General features: G+C 40.7%; 1 pseudogene; it reads right to left on the minus strand.

Moving 5' to 3' along the window:
• Positions 1 to 10556: 10556 nt before the first annotated feature.
• Positions 10557 to 11904, minus strand: LOC105809096 (annotated as a pseudogene).
• Between the last annotated feature and the right edge of the window lie 503 nt (positions 11905 to 12407).

Genomic DNA, 12407 nt, shown 5'->3' on the forward strand with positions numbered 1-12407 from the left:
AATGCCCCCAATGCATCCATCCTCAAAGGCAGGACATCAGCCGTTCCTATAGGTGGTTGCCCTCTCTTTTGACAGGGCTGAGGATGGCTAATGACCACATACAAGCCGTGTTCCTGGTGCCTCTGTACCCTACTTCCTGTGCTCTCCTTTACCCAAGTCCCCTTCCCTGGCAGGGAAGCGGGGTAGGGAATGGACGGAGATGGCAGAGAGGAAGACAGGGGGCATGTGTGGTGCCCTTTACCCACTGTCACAGACTGGGGAGCCCAGGGATAAAATTAGGGTGATGTCTAAGGAGGAATTCCAGATCAAGTGGGAAGAGCATTTCCAGAAAAGACTTTCAAAGTCAATCATACCAAAGACACGCGTAGGGAAGCAAGGTCCGGAGCCAGGTTGGAAGTGGGAGAAGCAGGGAAGAGCATTCCTCCTCCCCTCCAATCCCAGTACATATTGAATTTGTCTGTTTCAAAGAAAACCTTTCTGGGAGCATGGGAAGTATGAGGGAATGGGAAATCCTGGAGCTTTCTTGTACATTTTTCTACAAAATGAAATCAGACACATTGTGTTCACACAGCTCCTTTATGTCTTTATAGACAAACCTTTTGAAAGCTTACGTTGAATAGAAAAAAAATTGCATTTCCTCTGTCTTTCAATCAATAAAAGTATTAGAATTCACTTTGGTACTGAGCATCTGGAGGAGTTATAAAGTACTTAAATAACGTAAAAATGCAAAGGACTCAAACAAATGGCAGACTCATTTGTTCCTAGATGAACGATGTGCTCCATGAGACCACACTAGAAACTAAAGGCAAAAGGGTGCTAATAAGAGTATATTCTAATTTTCCCTTTTTTGAATTCTCTTAGAATTATTTTTGCCTTTTTTTATTTTTTAATTGTCAGCCCATTCATGTTAATATTAATATAATATCCATAACATATATCCATAAACATATATAAACACATATACTTTTAAACAAGTGTTGTGATAACAATTGTTTTCACATATGCTTTGTAGAAATAAATCTTATTACTTCATTATTTTATCTTACATCTATATTTCCAATCTCTCTCTCTCTCTCTCTCTTTCTCTCTCCCTCTCTCTCTCTCCATCTCCCTCCCTCTTTCTCACTTTCGACTGGGATTTTATATAATCAGAAGAAACTTTATGTGTGTTCCACTGTTTTTAACACAGATTCACTTCTACGTACCAGATTTGCTTTGGGGATATTCTGTTTTCTCTTAATTCAGAGCTATTATATTATGTAAGAAATGGTCTAAATGTTTTTTCTCTTGAGAGAGAAAATCAATGATTTTGTTTGCCAAACTAGCTCATAAACACAAAAGTCAGAATATGGTCCGTCTTTTTGATTTAGACAAAACCACATTTCAGAAATGTCTATCTTGGAAAATTAACCATAAAACTGAGAGTATACGTGCCTTAAGTGCTGATTTGAAAATATTTTAATCAGAACTCACTCAAATATTTCATAGAAGGGTATCTTAGGCTTGTCTACAAAAACACCTCAGACCTACATATTCATGTTTTTGGCATCACTATAATATTATTATCTCCTGAAATCCTCCTGTTATATCATCCTCAGGTGAATACAAATTAAATTCCTCTGCAGCCAATACTGTCACAGTGAGGTTCCAATGTAACAAAGCCACTGGCAGAGTGTGAGGCAGCCAAGTAAACTAGGCCAAATTCTTGTAAGAAAGGAGATTTGGCATTTATCATTCAGTCAACAGTATCACAGGCTATTGCAGTTGGAAGAATCTTACAGCTTGCCAGACTCAACCTCCCCTTCCCATGGAGATGCTTCTCCCTTGTCATTATTGGCAGGTGTCATTCCCAGCTCCACAAATGCTTCTAGGGACAGAGAGCCCATTACTTTATCATCAGTTTATATATTTTTAAAATAAATTTTTTTCTGATTATGAAAACATTTATTGTAGAAAATTCAGAAAAAAATAAATAAAAAATAATAAAAATTGTTCATAATCATTCAATCATTCAAAACTCAAAAACATTCAATAGAGGTGTTCAAATATGTTTCCAATCAGGATACTCATCACTGATAATTTTTTTTTTTTTTGGAAAATTCTGCCTTTCCATAATTTCTAACCTTTAGTCTGGGTTCTCTCTCCTGCAGCCATACGTAATGTCTGCTCCCTCTTCCCAAAGACAACCTTTCTCATAGTTTGATTCAGGCATTCATTCAACAAACACTTATTAGCCAGACGTGGTGGTGTGCACCTGTAGCCCCAGCTACTCAGAAAGCTGAGGCAGGAGGATTGCTTGATCCCAGGAGTTTGAGGCTGTAATGTGCTGCGATCATGCCTGTGAATAGCCCCAACACTTCAGCCTGGGCAACATAGCTTTCTCTGAAGAAAAAAATACTTATTGAGCACCCAACATATGGCCAGATACCATGCTAGGGCATGGGGACTCAAAGATGGGTGACTAATAAATTGTCTATGCCTTTAAGAAACTCAGTAAATAAATGCTATGGTCTGAATATTTGTGCCGCCACCCCCCAAAATTCATATGAAAGAAGCGATGCCCAGGTTTCTGGGACTGCTGCGGGCAGACAGCCTTAAGTATGACCCCCTTCAAGGATCGACCAGCTGCAGAGCACCACCTGGCCAAGGTCTCTTCCTCTTGCTTCTTCCTGAGGCAGCTGACATCTAATGAATGGGTGGTGGGGAAGTATAAAGACCCAGCCATTCAGGCTCCACTTGGAACACCTGGGAGCTCCCCGTGTGGTCCACTGAGAGTACGGTTGGAGCTGCACTGAAGCTCGATTTCTCCCCCTCCCCAAACCTGACTCCTCTCCACTCCCTTCCACAGGTGTCGATCCCACGGGCACTCCTTTATAAGCATCCTGCTTATTAAACTCTGCCTCAGAGTCCGCTCCCCAGAGAGTCCAGCCAGACTGAGAGTAAGTAATGAGATAAGGGAAAAGGAAAACAAGGCGGGGAGACTAATCACCAGGATGAGGTAAGAAGACGAGATGCATCCCACGAGGTTCTACACACTAGCAAAAGATAATGTTCAGAGTTGACACGATGCTTTCATGCAGCCAGTTAACAGAGACATTTAATCAGATTCATGAGTTGCAGTTTCCCCAGACTAAAAATAAAGTTATACAGAGGAAGAAAAGCTCTCCCAATATTGAGACCCCAAATTTTTTTCCTATAGAGCTGCACAAAGAGAACACTGTAATATAGCAACAACAGCCTCAATATCTCCCCATAAGGCAAAGCATGTTTCATAAGGGTACAAACCTTAGCTTACAAATTCAAATATATAAAGAATGTAATTTTCTGTATTTCTTTATATTCAAACTTAATTTATGTCATGAGCCCTGGATCCCATTTCAACTGGTGGCAAAAAAGTAATCTTAGTCAGTTCAGGATAAACTCAGTCAACTCAGAGCATTCTCCAGTTATTCAGGTTTTCCCAAATCTCCCTTCTCAACAAGGATTCTTCCAAATGTATTATTTATGCAACAAAGTTCATATCCGAGTTCTTCAGAGTTATGGATTTTTTAGCTTAAAAATCCTGACTTTTGAGACTTAAAACCCTATTTTCTCAAAGTATTATCTCTGCTGTAAGTTTCAGAAATCTATTCTGAAATTCAAACATTTACAATTTACTGTTACTTCTCCCTAATTTCTTTTCAACATCCCTTTTCTGAGGCAATGATGGTTTCTGCCTGGTTTGAATGATGGAGTGGGGGACCCAGAGGGCACAGGGGTGCCACAGGAGATAAAATGACAAACAAGGAATTTTTAAAAAACATTTTGGTTAATAGATTGTTACAATTTTTAAAAAATAGCTTTCCTGAGTGCAAACCAGTAGCACAATGCTAGCATATCGAATGAATAAAAGTAATTGGGTTGGGGGCTCAAGACTATGTAGCCCAGACAGACATCATCTGGTGCGTCACGATTAAGTGAGGAACATATTTTAGAGTGGAGGAATGGGGGAGCTGTTGAACTTTCAAGCAATCTTTCGCAAAGCTCATCCAAGTGGAATCAGGGGTCCCCATTATTTATTTATGTAATATTTCCATATTTAGGATATCTGCTTCAAAAAAGCAAGGGGGTGTGAAGGTTTTGTCTTTGTTGTTTATTTTAAATAAAAGCCCCTGAGAAAAATGTGATGTCCCCCTAAATGAAAGAGGCATTAGGAAAATTATGTGTAATTTGGTCTCTGCCACCACTACACTGATGCCCAGCCGGTCTGTTTTAAATTTCAAAGCACTGGAAAGGACAGGCTCCAGGGGAATGAGTAGAAGTTCAGAGGCTGCCGAGCTTATAGTGACAGGAGCAGAGCAAAGTATGTCCACTCCAGGTACAAAGTTTAAGAGGGCAAGGAGCCAGCCCCTGAAGGTGGAACTAAAACAGCAGATGCACACAGAGCTCTGTCCGCTGAGAATGCCGAACACATCGAGAGAATAAATCGATGGTCTGGAACACTGTAGGGGCGGGACTCAGCAGGCTCATACCTGCAACGCAGAAGGGATGCTGAGAGATGCTTTATGTGATTGAGAATGGATGCCTTGGGGATAATATTAACCAATCTAAACAATGAATTTTGGTAGACATTGTACCAAAGGAAAATAAGGAGACCCATATAGTGGAATTTTTTTTGATGTTACTAAAGGGAATTACACTGTTATTGTGAAGTTAGTCCCTGACTTTATAGCTACATGCTAAAGTTTCAATACTAGTAATTCACCTATATGACTGCTTAATTTCACAAAAAAGTATTTGAAAGAATATGATTAAAGATAGGCTGCTCTTTATTATGAAATTCTTCAGAATAGAAAGAGCTATAAAGAATGAACCCCTTACAACCACCCTTCAGCTTAGAAGTAAAGCATTACAAGTGCTTGTGAAGCTCTCTGTGTCAGTGGTCCCCAACATTTTTGGCACCAGGAACCAGTTTCACAGAAGAAAATTTTTCCATGGACGGGACCAGCGGGCGTTGGGGGGAGGGGGTAGTTTCGGGATGATTCAAGCACATTATGTTTATTGTGCAAACTGCTCTACTAATGACAATCTGTATTTGCAGGTGCTCCCCAATGCTAGTCACTTCCTCAGCTCCACCTCAGATCATCAGGCATTAGATTCTCATAAGGACCTCACAACCTAGATCCCTTGCATGCACAGTTTACAGTAGGGTCCATGCTCCTATGAGAATCTAATGCCCCTGCTGATCTGACAGGAGGCATGCTGGGAGTTAGATATTCTCCCAGCAAAACAGGCCCCAAGGCAGGATCATTGAAAGGGATTTGGAAATAATAGGAAATAAAGAAATAATATAGATGGAGAAATAATTGAGATGGAGACACAGTGCAGTTTAAACGATGGGGGAATTACGGGGTCTCCAGCATCCTGTGAGCTGTGATGTCACAAGCGAAGTCCCTCATCAGTATTTACTGGTACAGCAAATAGTTGTCTTTTGTTAGAGAATTACATGTACAGCTCATTTTTGAGGTTTCCAGGGGAACCTTACCTAATTCTGTCTACAAGACTAGACAGTTACAAAATTTTTCTAAGATAAGCATGTTAAGCCCTAAGTTAGAAACAGACCTAGCTGAGCATACAAATTAAAGATAAAATGTATAAAATAAGAACACTGAGTCTGTGTATTACTCTAATCTACTTCTTCTAAACACAGAGACATGTTGTCAGGAGTGAAGCAGGAATAGCCTTGAAGTCTAGGATAGTTCCAGCTGCATGTTATCTGCTGCGCAGGCATTTTAATCAGCTTCTGCGCCAAGGACCCAAACCCAGCTCTGCCTTGCAAAAAAGCTCAAGGCAATGGCTGGCAGCAAAGAAGAAACATTGCTTTGCAAACGTTTTCTGACAATGTCTCCTTTGTTGGAAGCAGCTTCTATTCTGTGAACTAACATGTCCACAGATTCCTTCAAGGCAAAGCCCTGCAAAATCCTGAAACTTTTCACGTCTCTTAGCCTATTTCCCAACAGAGGCAGAGCTTATGCAGTGATGCCAGCAATGGGGAGTGGCTGTAAATACAGATGAAGCTTTGCTTACTCACCTGCCACTCAACTCCAGCCGTGCAGCCCAGTTCCTAACAGACCGGGGAGTTGGAGACCACAGCTCTATGTATTCCTTTCCTATCTCACACAGGAACTACTATCCTGAATTGGGTAATTATCATTCCAATACATTTCCATGTATGCTTACTACCCAATATACATCTCTAAAAAATACATAATATTGTTTTGTATATATTTAAATTTTATATAAATGGTGTCATATCACATGAATCTTTCTCTATTTTCAAGTCTCATGGTTACAAGACTTATCTATCTTGATATATTTATCTCTAGCTGATTTTCATTACTGTACATAATTCCTTTGTGCACCATTCAAATTTCTGTCCACTTGCTGGGGGATCTGATCTTTGCCATAACAAAAAAAAATTAACAAAAAATGAAAATACTGGTTCTTTGTATGCAAAGTCAAATATTTCTTTGGCCAATAATTTTTGAAGTGTGGTCCAGAGACCCTTGATGGGCCCAAGACCATTTTAAGCAATTCATGAGACCAAAATAATTTTCATAACAATAAGAAGATGACCTTTTTTTTTTTTTTTTGCTGTTTTGACATTTACACTGATGGTGCAAAAGCAATAGTAAGTAAAACTGCTAGCACCTTAGCATAAATCAAGGCAGTGGCACCGAGCTATACTAGTAATGATTGTATTCTTCACTACTGTGCACTGGTAGTTTTAAAAAATCACTGAAGAATATTCATTTTATTAAATTTATACTGTTACATAATTATCTATTTATATTCTGCATATTAAAATGAGAAGTAAGCATGAGGTACTTCTGTTACATACCAAAGTGCAATGATTACCTCAAGAAAAAGCACTTGTGTTATATTTTGAATTGTAAAATAAACTACTACTTTCTTTCACAGAACATCATTTTTATTTGAAAGTATGACTGGCAAACTGATTATTAAACTCTTGAGTATTTGGCAGACATTTTCTCAAAAATGAATGTTATGAGCCTGCCAGAAAACTGACAGTATTGTTATTGATGATAAAATTTGGCCTTTCAAAAAAAATTAGAAATTTTGAAAACTTGAATCCAATACTGTGAGCTGCACAGCATCTCAATACTTCATGATTTCTCTGATGAAATGAGTGGTGATTTTTTTGATATTGTATAATGTAAACATATCAACATTTTGAAAATCTGTAAAATTCAGTAAACCAGTATTTTCCCAATGACCAATGCAAAATGTTACAAAATTAGGTATGGGTAAAAAGTCCACTCAAGGTGCAAGATAAACTATGGATTTTAATTAACAGAGTATTAAAAGCTCATTGATGTGGTTTCAAACTAACCTTTAAGAAACTACCGCTTGTTAGTTTTGGGTAGAAGAATAGCCACAATTATCTGGAAAGGCTATTATAATACTCCTCCCTTTTCTAGTTCCACATCTGTGTGTGCCTGTATTTTCTTCATATACTGAAATCAAAACAATATACCATGAGAAACTGAATGCAGAAATAGAATCCAGCTGCCTTCTATTAAGCCAAGCATATTTGCAGAAGTGTAAGATAATGCTACTCTACTTGCTAAAATTTTTGTTTGGGAAAATATAATTACTTCATAAAATATGTATTCATGTTAACATATAATGGGCTTATTTTTGCTTTTTAAATGACTTAATGAATGTATTTTTTAATTTCTCAATTTTATTTTCTAATATGGTAAATATAGATAGGTACAATTTACATTAAAAAAATCTCTTTGGTATTCTCAACAATTTTTAAAAGTTTAAAAGGATCCTGGGACCAAAGAGTTTAAGAACTGCTGGCCTAGGATATACGCAAGAGTGGAATTGCTAGATCATAATTTACCTTTACTAAATATTTCCAAATTACTCTTCAAAATGATTGTATTGATTTTTTTTATTCTTTTGTCTTTTTTTTCAAGGCAAGGACAGGGGAGGGGGGATGATTGTATCAATTTAAACTCCCACTTTCAGTGTATGAAAATGTCCATTGCTTACATCCTTGTCAGCATTTTGGAATTGTTTCAGAACTTAATTTTTTTACGTATCTGATAGGAGCCAAAGTGGAGTTGTTTTCATTTGTATTTCTCTGATTACTAGTACTTTCCACTTTCCATGTATTCATTGGCTCTAAAAATTTTCTCTCCTATGAAATTTCTGTTTATATTTTGTGTACATTCCTTTATTAAGTTATTTGCTTTTCACATCAATTTTTAGGGGCTGGCCAGAAGTGGTGGCTTATACTGGTAATCCTAGCACTTTGGGAGGCCAAGGTGGGAGGATCACTTGAGCCCAGGAGCTTGAGATCAGCCTGAACAATATAGCAAGACCCCCATCTCTACAAAAAAAAAATTTTTTTTAATTAGCCAGGTGTGGTGACACATACCAATAGTCCCAGCTACTTGGGAGGCTGAGCCAGGAGGATCGCTTGAGCCCAGGAGTTTGAGGTTGCAGTGAGCTATGATCATGCCACTGCAGTCTAGCCCAGGCAACAGAGTGAGATCCTGTCTTAAAACAAAAAATGTTTAGGGACTCTCTACATTTTGCAGGCATGTATCCTTGATTGGTTTCTCTTCTTCTTTTCACTTTTCAACTTTTAATTTGGGGTTGGGGGAAATAATTTACCAGCAATAAAATTTACATATCACACATTTTCAGTTCATGAGTTTCAATAATTGCATAAGATCAAGTTATCAACACCCAAAACAAGATATAGAATGTTACTATCATCCCAGAAAGTTCTTCATGCCCCTCCCCTGTGGCAACCACCATAGATTAGATTGGCCTTTTCTATAACTTCACATAAACAGGATCATATAGTATGCATTCCCTTGTCTCTGGCTTCATTCTCACAACATAACATTTTTGGGATTCATCCATGTGGTTATGTGCATTAATAGTTCATTCCTTTTTATTGCTGAATACAATCCATTGCATGAATATACCAAAGTTTGTTTATCCATTCTCCAGCAGATAGACATTGGAGTTGCTTTTAGTTCTTGGCTTTTGCTAGTAAGGCTGCTATGAACATTCTTATACAAATCTTTTTGTGACATGTTTTCATTCCTTTTGAGTACAATACCTATGAATGGAATGAAATACCTTCTAAATGTATGTTTGGCCTACACATCTTATCTTCCATATGTTTTAGCCTATCTTTCGTATTTCCTTTTTTCATCTCTTTGTACTACATTCTACATAATCCTCTTGAGTTATCTCACAATTCGCTCATTCTTTCTCCGACTGTGTCCTGCCATTTATCCTATACACCAAGTTTTCATTCAGTGGTTATATTTTTATTTCCAGAATTTTTATTTGTTTCTTCTTTTGAATCTTCCAGGTATTTTTAGTAGTATATTATTCCATTGTCATTGTTTAATCTATATTTTACTGTTTTAATAACTTTGAATAAAATACATTGTACTTAATATTTTCATTTTTTTTTATTTCAGCATATTATGGGGGTACAGATGTTTAGGTTACGTATGTTGCCCTTGCCCCCCCACCCCCCCTAAGTCCGAGTTATATGTCCATCCTTCAAATATTTTCATTTTTTGACCTTTTGGGAGGCTCTAATCATGTTGCTTCTTGTTTTTATTAACTCTCACTCTTCTTTTTTTCTATACAGAAATACGTAGTTTATTTATCCACGTTCTCTCTTAGTCTTTATCCATACACGTAAATACTTTACCATGGATATAATATCAGTGCACAGATTATTAATTACCAACCTTTATAACTTATTATAAGCATTTTCAGATTCCACTAATATCACTTTTTATGACTAAATGAATGAAGCAATAATAGCAAATTAACTGACTGAAAAATTAAACCTTTTCTCCAACAAATATGTTAACGACAACTCCCCACTCATTTTGTTATTTATTCATTATGTGCTGGCTGTCCTTCGATCTTGGGAATGTCCTCGCTCAATGCTTCTCTTTCACATTCAGTCCCAATTCCCACCCAGAACCATGTATGCTGTACTGCAGGATCCAGTTGAAAAGGCAATGTTTCTTCAATTCATTTGAGGGCTATGAGGTGAGCTGTTACTTCTTCCACTTTGTCCTGTGGTGGATTTTCTGGTGCCTGATAAGGTGCGTGCTCTGGGCGGAGGCCTTTCCGCATCTGCTGCACGCGTACGGAGCACTCCCCAGCGTGAGTCCTCTGCTGCCTGATGAGGTGGGAGCTCTGGGGAAGGCTTTTCTGCAGACCTGACATGGGTAGGGCTTATCTCGAACACACACTTTCCCACAGTCCTGACAAACGTAGGGCCTCTGTCCAGTGTGGGTTTTTTATGCACAGAAGAGTATCTCAGGTTCCAGAACATTTTACCACATTCACTACATCAGCAAACTTGGCTTCCCCTGGGAATTCTTACAAATATAATCTGCTTAGCACTCAGCTGAAGGTTGTCCTACAACTACTGCTTTTCCTGGCTCTGTCCCTTTCACAGCCCTTCTGATGAAATTGTACATGTGAATTACGTGTCATGCTTTTAACCTGTGAGGACGTTTGTGCAAAAGTTTTCTAGGAGGAATTTTCTGGAGCAAAACTTGGCTTGTATCAAGATGAGTGTTTTCCTGGGTCCCAGGGTTTTCACAGTGCTCCTTTTGAGGGAGGACTTTCTCCAGAGTGGACTCCACTTGTTTCAACACTGTGTCTGGAACTTCCAGAATTCCAGCCTATAAGACATCTGAGGTAGAGGACGTGGCACAATCCCTTGAGAATTCTTACACTTTCAGGTTATGGGCTGGTTCTTGCTCAGGAATGTCGAAATTTGGAGTTAACTGTTTTCTTTCCAACATAGCCTCCCACTCCACAGAGACCAGGTGACCAAAGGTCTCCAGCATCATGTCATGGTACTTGGTCTTTTGTGTTGGGCCCAGCAGCCCCCACTCCTCCCAGCTGATGTCCACAGCCACATCCTGGAAGGTCACTGGCTCCTTGGAAGCACCATCACTGGTGCTGTGTCCTCCTCCTGCTTCCCCCTCCTGCCTGGCAGTGACCTCAAGACAGCAGGCCAGGTCCTGGGCAGGCTGTGCAAACAGTGCTTCCTCCTCAAATATGCAGGTCACATCCTCCACCAGGGCCACTAGCTCCTGCAGTCCTCCAGGTGCTGCGATTCTACCCACGTCCTCAGCTTCCCAGGCAGTGTGCCCAGGCACTGCTCCAGCACCAGCAGCTCCAGCAGCTCCAGCATCTTGCTCTTTGGAGTACACCTCGGGCCACAGCCACTGGTGGCACAGCTCACGAAGCTGGGCCAGGGCCTTTTCAGGACCTGTCACATCCTCATAATGGAACTGTCAGAACCTCTGGTGAGTGGCCTCAGGGTCAGGATGCTTGCCCAGCTATTGGACTGGCTCCCTGAAGGTTTGGGGGCTCAGGTCCCCCATCTTCAGTATACAGGGCCTGGATCTGGGCATTCAGTGGACCAGCCACTCCTGGTTCAATATGAGGCCCTCAACAACTGTAGTGTTCATCAGGGGACTCTTAGCAGGAAGAGGATCCAATTGAGGGTGAAGCCAAGGCCCAGGATATTCTGGAAAAGTGTCTTGAGGAATTCCTCTCTCCATGGGCCAAAACTCTTCTGCCTCCTCTAACTGAGATACCACATCTGGCTTAGAAAGCTGATGTTCCGTGGAGACCAGGTTCCTGTAGTTCTCCAGCGTCACTTCCCAGTACAGGGACTTCCGTCTGAGGTCCAGCAGTCCCCACTCCTCCTGGGTGAAACCCAGTGTAACATCTTCAAAGGTCATTGGTTCACAGGACCAGGCCGTCAGAAGCCTGAAGGCCATACTTTCCTCCTCCTCCGTGTGTCCCTCGTAGGAGAGGGCAGAGTCCTGAGAGAGGACTGGGAGAGGGGAGAGGCATACTGGCTACACTGAGGGGCTACTCCCACCTCTGTCCAGAATCAGTTCCATCAGCAGGAAATGACAAGTCCACCCCCACATGAGAAAATGCCCAGACTGAGTCATCACCCTCAACTCCCACAAAACTAGAGGAGACTAGCTTCCCCCTGACCAAGAGGAGACTGCTCCACCTGCCTTCCACACTCCTGGAGGCAGGTGGCTCCCTCTACCCCCACACCTGGGGAAGACTGTCTCCTCTCCGGGTTCTGGGTCACCAAGCACAACCCACATCACTGCAGGAGGATGGCAAGTAAGGCCAGCTCCAGGCCCCCGAGCTCCTGGCCCCTTGGGGCAGGGACCAAGGCTGTGCTCCCCTCCCCACCATGGAGTGGCCCTAGACCAGGCAGGGCAGGGAGTCCCTGGTGAGCACATGGCTGCCAGGAGAGGTTTTCTTCATTTTCTCGAGCTACTGGGTGGCAGAAGTGCTAT

Source organism: Propithecus coquereli, unplaced genomic scaffold, assembly GCF_000956105.1.
Source record: "Propithecus coquereli isolate 6110/MARCELLA unplaced genomic scaffold, Pcoq_1.0 Scaffold19, whole genome shotgun sequence".
Classification (NCBI taxonomy): Eukaryota; Metazoa; Chordata; class Mammalia; order Primates; family Indriidae; genus Propithecus; species Propithecus coquereli.